Raw genomic sequence first — 7,695 nt, 5'->3', positions numbered from 1 at the left:
GTTAAGTTTATTCCTAAGTATTTTATTCTTTTCATTCTATTGTAATGGAATTATTTTCTTGAATTCCTTTTCAGATTGTTCATTGTTAGTGTATAGAAAAGCAACTGATTTTTGGGTGTGTTGATTTTATATCCCACAGCTTCGCAGAATTTGTTAATTACTTCTCACAGATTTCCAGCCATGTGGCCTTTAGTATGTAACTTAATCTTCTATGCCCTAGTTTCCTCTTCTACAAAAATGAGAATAATGATAAAATCTAATTCATAGGCTTGATGTAAGAATTCTATTAGGTAATACATATAAGCACTTAGACCAGTATCTGGCTCATAATACTCACTCAGTAAATGTTGGATATTATGTATTTTAAATTGTGTAGAAGAATGTAACTAGGACATAAAACAATAATTTCACGAGTATTGTTGCTTAAGATGAGGCAAGGTAAAGAAAATGAATAGATTTAAAGAGAAATATTATATGAACTAGAGTACAGGTTATAATTAGACATGGCAAAATTGGAAAGAGGGTAAATCACTGAAGTTTGGAAAGGCATAGTCCATCACAAAGATCCCTACCTCCTGAAAGCAGTATATTGTGAAGCTTTAAAATTAATTTTTTTTCTTATCTTCCTTATCAATGTTTCAAAAACCTTAGTGCTAAGTATTCATCAGAGCTTCCCTTTCCTCCAATCATTTGATGTTAAAGCTAGCTTTTTGGAAAAGACACTTGAACTAAGAATAAAGATAGAAGCCCATGAATGACTATGTTGGCCTCTATACTACCTCCCACAACACATACACATGCATACACAGGCCTGCACTGAGGGGGAATGGCATTTTGCTTCCCTGGTGGGTGAGGTGGTGAATGTTGAGGCTTTCAGATACTCTGAACCTCCAGACTGAATTACCATAAGACAGTGGGATAGGACCAAGCGCTCAGGTAGGAAGGATAAGAATGGAGCTGGGGTTGGAGAGGGGCTAGGATGTTGAGAGACTAGAGAAAGATTCAGTGACATACAGAGTGGGAAGGTGGGGATGAAAAACCCTGTTTGTAATTACATTTAACTATTCTTCCTGGAGAGTCTCAAGTGTGTCTGAATAGTTGCAACAATTATGTTGGGGAAGAGTCTGTCCCATCATGAATGTGAGGCTCTGCCATCCTGCTCAACACACCCTTGGCCACTGGGTGTCATCTTTTGAAGGTGCCTGAGATTTATGACTGCTACTTTTATGTTAATGCAATGCTTCCTAAATGGAGTCATTTATGAGCCAGTTGTAACTTTTGCCATATATACCTATCATCTTCACAAAAATAATAAGTAATATTGTCTTTAAGTTAATTTTAAATCAACTCACCTTTTGAAATTTAACCTTGTCTTAAGCCACAAGTCTATGAAAATTTGGTTTTAATCAGTTGTTCATATTTTTTCTAATACCTATTAAAATAAATGAATAAGTATCATTCACAAATTACCTTAAATTATCTAGTGTACTGTCAGTGATGTAGGTACCACCTTTAGGAAATATTGTGCTAACAGAATATATACTCCAGGATCAAAGGGAGCCTGATATGGTGATTTATTAACTGATCACAAGGCATCCTGATTATCTAGGACAAACTGGTACTGGAGAAAGGCATTTAAAGAGAATGCATGTGAAACGGGATATTTCATGATTAATAGTGGAGAAATAAAAGTTGTGTTGAGATTTTAGTCAGAAGGCGAAACAACAATAATGAAAAGAGATTTATCTTGCATTAACTCAATTCAGGTTCAAATTCAACTATTTTCTAATTCTTAAAGCACAGAATGAATTGTTGCTTTCGGGGTGTAATTTTCTGACAAACTTAATGTGATAGCATGATTATAACATCCTTCCCTTCACTTTTGACTTTCATCAGAGGGTCATTTTTGCAAAAATGTGTGGGAGCTGCATCATTTTTTTCCAAGGACGTCTCATAAGCTTTTATTATTCAAATAATTCTCTTTTGAAATGTCAGTGCTATCATCATCTTTGTCCATTTTCTCTTCTTCAATTGTTAACTGATCTAACTTTGGCAGGTCATCATTTGCCAATGACTTTGTGAGTTATTTGAGCAGTTCACTAACATCTTTTATCTACTTCATATTTCTACATCTTTTACAAAATTTTCAATTTCACTTTGCAGATTTGCACTGTGAATTGTTGGATATTTACAGGAAAGAAAGACCATTGCTACTATGGCCAAGGATAGACAGTAGCACTGGTCAAGGAAGGATGTTTATATGGGTCCTAATTTTACTATGATTAGTTCACTGATGAATATCTTTTGTTTTATGGCAACTTTGCTCCCTACAGGAACTTCCTGTGTAGACTCTGATAATGAATACTTGGATAATAAGAACCTCTCTCTGTATGTCCCAGTAAATTCAATCTATATTTAATTACTCTTTTACCATAGGCAACAGTCAATAATTTCAGTGATTTATTCTTCTGTGTCCCAGTGGTAGCAATGACATCTTTAAACTAGTGGAAGTCAATATTGTACATCTTAATAATCTATGAGAGAAAAAAGGTGAAATATCAGTGAATCAGATTGACCAAAGTCTTTAGCTTGAACTGAGCCAGACCACACCCAGATGGAACCAGTGCAAAATGGATTTGCACTGGTTCATTAATAAAGAAAAGACACTCTGAAAAACACTGTAAGGTAGTTATATCAGGCTTTACAAGGTGTCAAGAACTATGAAGGATCTGAGACTCTACTTGCATGCCATTTTCATATATACTGGCAGAAGATATGAAACTCCTGGAACAGAGACAAAGGACTTCATTACTTTTTGCACAGCAAGCAGCATGAGTTTCATATGCATGTCCGATCCCCTTGCCATGTCTACCCCTCCCTTCCCATGAGGTCATGCAGAGAGGGCCAGGTGTACATAGGGGAATTGCATCAGAGCTGAGGAACTCTGTACTTAAGGAACTTGAATCTTTCATAATTGGATGCACATTAATCTGTTCAAACTTTGCTCTAAAGGGAAATCTTATTTTTATTATGTTGGCAGTTTTAATCACCTTTTCTTCACCCCATTGGTGAGGGATGTTTATGGGGATGGACAAACACAGGACACCCATCATGGGATAGATGAGATGCACAACAATTTATTAGTCACATATACTCACGACTTAGAGGATAAGGGCACCACATGCCCTGCAGCGAACACAGGGTTGCACAAAGGAATTGAGTTAATCATTGGGGGCTGTGGGAGGCAAGCTTTGTGGTATCAAGAGGGTGAGGTGCCCCCTGGTTCCTGTGGGAAGATGTGATTTGTTTGTTTGAATAATTCTGCAAGATGGAAGGGAACTGAAATCCATTGCTCAGGAATAAGCAGGAACTGTGGTGTGTCCCTTTGATAAGGAGGGCTGTTTGACCATAGGATCTTATCTGTGTAAGCAGAGAGGGAGGAAAACTTACACTGTGCTGGACAATGAACAAATCTGCCTTTATCCCAGAAGGAGACACTATATCTCTCATGGATGTTTGCTATATAAGCATCCTTGAAAATATAGTAAAAAATATAATCAGTGCCTCTGCATGCAAGACATGTGGGAATATAAGAGACCCATGGGTAATTGTCTCCCAATGCAATGTTGATAGGATTGAAGAACAAGCATACCTTGAGTATGATAGTAATAAGACTCAAATCACAAGTAAAAACTTGATCAATCAAAATCAGAAGTCAGTAGTCTTGATGTTTCCTTGTATGGTGGGTGAGGTGAAGCTCTACAGTGGACCTTTTCAATCTTATAACAAGCTAGGGTAGAATTGCTGGGGAAAGCACACCTAAGTCCCTGTATTCTGAGTATTTGATGATCGGCTGTCTTTAGCCACTCCAGGTCTGATACAGTAACCAAACTTTTTAGTTAGTTGAACAACATCTTAACCCAGGATAAAAATAAGAATAAGAAAAACAATTCAGAATCAGAAATAGAATAGATGTAAAAATCATCTCTTTGCAAAATTTTCTCAATAAAGCATGAGAACACAACATGAGCACTCCCATCAAATTTCCATTCCTAGCACAAATCCTACGTTTTTGAGTTTTTCTCATTTCTGCATCTAAAACTAATCTCCTCATCTTCTGTGAATTAAAGGATTTTGTTTATAATGCTTATTATAGCATCTATCACAGTCCCTGTACTCCAAGTTTTCTTAAATCCTCTACCAGATATGGTTTTTGTCCCCAAGCAGCTTACAATCTGTTCAATAAATTTTATTTCCAAAATAGATTTTTTCTTTACTTTTTAATTTGTTTTCATTTTTTCCTTCATTTCTTTGTCTGTCATAATGCTCCATGGGAAATAGGTGCTCTATGAATACTTGTTGAATGTAACTGGACAAAATAAATGGAAATAGTACCCTATATGTCTGTAGCACTTCTAATACTTGTTAAGGCTCTGTTGTATCAAGGATTTCATTTGATTCTCACAGTATCCTTGTAAACAAAAGGGGGCTAGCTTTGTTAACCTCATTTGACAGATGAGAAACCTAAGGCACACAGAAGACAAGTGACTTGCTCCAAATAACATATCTTGTTTGGTATGTAAAGATACAGCTTCTATGTAAATGTATGTATCTCTTTCCTTTCTATCTAGAATCTTAAAAATATCCTTATTTTTTTAGTATTTTTTTAATTTTGATATCGTTATGGTACAATTATTTGAACAACATTATGGTTACTAGACTCCCCCTATTATCAAGTCCCCCCACATACCCCATTACAGTCACTATCCATTAGCATAGTAAGATGCTATAGAATCATTACTTGTCCTCTCTGTATATACTGCCTTCCCCATGTCACCACCCCCTACATTATGTGTGCTAATTGTAATGCCCATTTTCCCCCTTATCCCTCCCTTCCAAACCATCCTCCCCAGTCCCTTTCCCTTTGGTAACTGTCAGTCCATTCTTGGGTTCTGTGATTCTGCTGCTGTTTTGTTCCTTCAGTTTTTTCTTTGTTGTTATATTCCACAGATGAGTGAAATCATTTGATACTTGTCTTTCTCTGCCTGGCTTATTTCACTGAGCATAAAACCCTCTAGCTCCATCCATGTTGTTGCAAATGGTAGGATTTGTTTTCTTCTTATGGCCGAATAATATTCCATTGTGTATACGTACCACATCTTCTTTATCTATTCATCTACTGATGAACACTTAGGTTGCTTCCATTTCTTGGCTATTATAAATAGTGCTGCAATAAACATAGGAGTGCATATATCTTTTTCAAACTGGGCTGCTGCATTCTTAGGGTAAATTCCTAGGTGTGTAATTCCTGGGTCAAATGGTATTTCTAATTTTAGTTTTCCCAGGAGTAAGGAACCTCCATACTGCTTTCCACAATGGTTGAACTAATTTACATTCCCACCAGCAGTGTAGGAGGGTTCCCCTTTCTCCACAACCTCGCCAACATTTGTTGTTGTTTGTCTTTTGGATAGTGGCCATCCGAACTGGTGTGAGGTGATATCTCATTGTGGTTTTAATTTGCATTTCCCTGATGATTAGCAATGTGGAGCATCTTTTCATGTTTCTGTTAACCATCTGAATTTCTTCTTTGAAGAAGTGTCTGTTCAGCTCCTCTGCCCATATTTAAATTGGATTGTTTGCTTTTTGTTTGTTGAGGTGTGTGAGCTCTTTATATATTTTGGATGTTAACCCTTTATTGGATCTGTCATTTATGAATATATTCGCCCATACTGTAGGATGTCTTTTTGTTCTACTGATGGTATCCTTTGCTGTACAGAAGCTTTTTAGTTTGGTATAGTCCCACTTGTTCATTTTTGCTTTTGTTTCCCTTGCCTGGGAAGATATGTTCATGAAGAAGTTGCTCATGTTTATGTTCAAGAGATTTTTGCCTATATTTTTTTCTAAGAATTTTATCTTTTCATGATTTACATCCAGGTCTTTGATCCATTTTGAGTTTACTTTTGTGAACGGGGTTAGACAATAATCCAGTTTCATTTTCTTACATGTAGCTGTCCAGTTTTGCCAACACCAGCTGTTGAAGAGGCTGTCATTTCCCCATTGTATGTCCATAGCTCCTTTATTGTATATTAATTGACCATATATACTTGGGTTTATATCTAGACTCTCTACTCTGTTCCACTGGTCTATGGGTCTGATCTTATGCCAGTACCAAATTGTCTTGATTACTGTGGCTTTGTAGTAGAGTTTGAAGCCAGGGAGCATAATTCCGCCTGCTTTATTCTTCCTCCTCAGGATTGCTTTGGCTATTCAGGATCTTTTGTGGTTCCATATGAATTTTAGAACTATTTGCTCTAGTTCATTGAAGAATGCTGTAGGTATTTTGATAGAGATTGCATTGAATCTGTAGATTGCTTTAGGCAGGATGGTCATTTTGACAATATTAATTCTTCCTAGCCAAGAGCATGGGATGAATTTCCATTTATTAGTGTCCTCTTTAATTTCTCTTAAGAATGTCCTGTAGTTTTCAGGGTATAGGTCTTTTACTTCCTTGGTTAGGTTTATTCCTAGGTATTTTATTCTTTTTGATGCAATTGTGAATGGAATTGTTTTCCTGATTTCTCTTGCTGCTAGTGCATCGCTAGTGTATAGAAATGCAACAGATTTCTGTGTATTAATTTTGTATCCCACAACTTTGCTGAATTCTGATATTAAATATAGTAGTTTTGGAGTGGATTCTTTAGGGTTTTTTATGTATGATATCATGTCATCCACAAACAGGGACAGTTTGACTTCTTTCTTGCCAATCTGGATGCCTTGTATTTCTTTGCATTGTCTGATTGCTGTGGCTAAGACCTGAAGAACTATGCTGAATAAAAGTGGGGAGAGTGGTCATCCCTGTCCTATTCCCAGTCTTAGAGGAAAAGCTTTCAGCTTCTCGCTGTTAAGTATAATGTTAGTTGTGGGTTTGTCATATATGGCCTTTATTATTTTGAAGTACTTGCCCTCTATACCCATTTTGTCGAGAGTTTTTATCATGAATGGATGTTGAATTTTATCAAATGCTTTTTCAGCATCTATGGAGATGATCATGTGGTTTTTGTCCTTCTTTTTGTTGGTCTAGTGGATGATGTTGATGGATTTTCAAATGTTGTACCATCCTTGCATCCCTGGGATGAATCCCACTTGATCATGATGGATGATCTTTTTGATGTATTTTTGAATTCAGTTTGCTAATATTTTGTTGAGTATTTTTGCATCTATGTTCATCAGGGATATTGGTCTGTAATTTTCTCTTTTGGTGGTGTCTTTGTCTGGTTTTGGTATTAGAGTGATTTTGGCCTCGTAGAATGGGTTTGGGAGTATTTTCTCCTACTTTTTGGAAAACCTTACAGAGGATGGGTATTAGGTCTTCACTAAATGTTTGATAAAATTCAGCAGTGAAACCATCTGGTCCAGGATTTTGTTCTTAGTTAGTTTTTTGATTACCAATTCAATTTATTTGCTGGTAATTGGTCTATTCGGATTTTCTGTTTCTTCCTGGGTCAGCTTTGGAAGGTTGTATTTTTCTAGAAAGTTTTCCATTTCTTCTAGGTTATCCAGTTTGTTACTATATAATTTTTCATAGTATTCTCTCATAATTTTTTGTATTTCTGTGGTGTCTGTGGTGATTTTTCCTTTCTCATTTCTGATTCTGTTTATGTGTGTAGACTCTCTTTTTTTCTTGATTAGTCTGGC

Source organism: Manis pentadactyla, chromosome X, assembly GCF_030020395.1.
Source record: "Manis pentadactyla isolate mManPen7 chromosome X, mManPen7.hap1, whole genome shotgun sequence".
NCBI classification, from domain to species: domain Eukaryota; kingdom Metazoa; phylum Chordata; class Mammalia; order Pholidota; family Manidae; genus Manis; species Manis pentadactyla.
Note: the sequence above shows the minus strand (reverse complement) of the source record.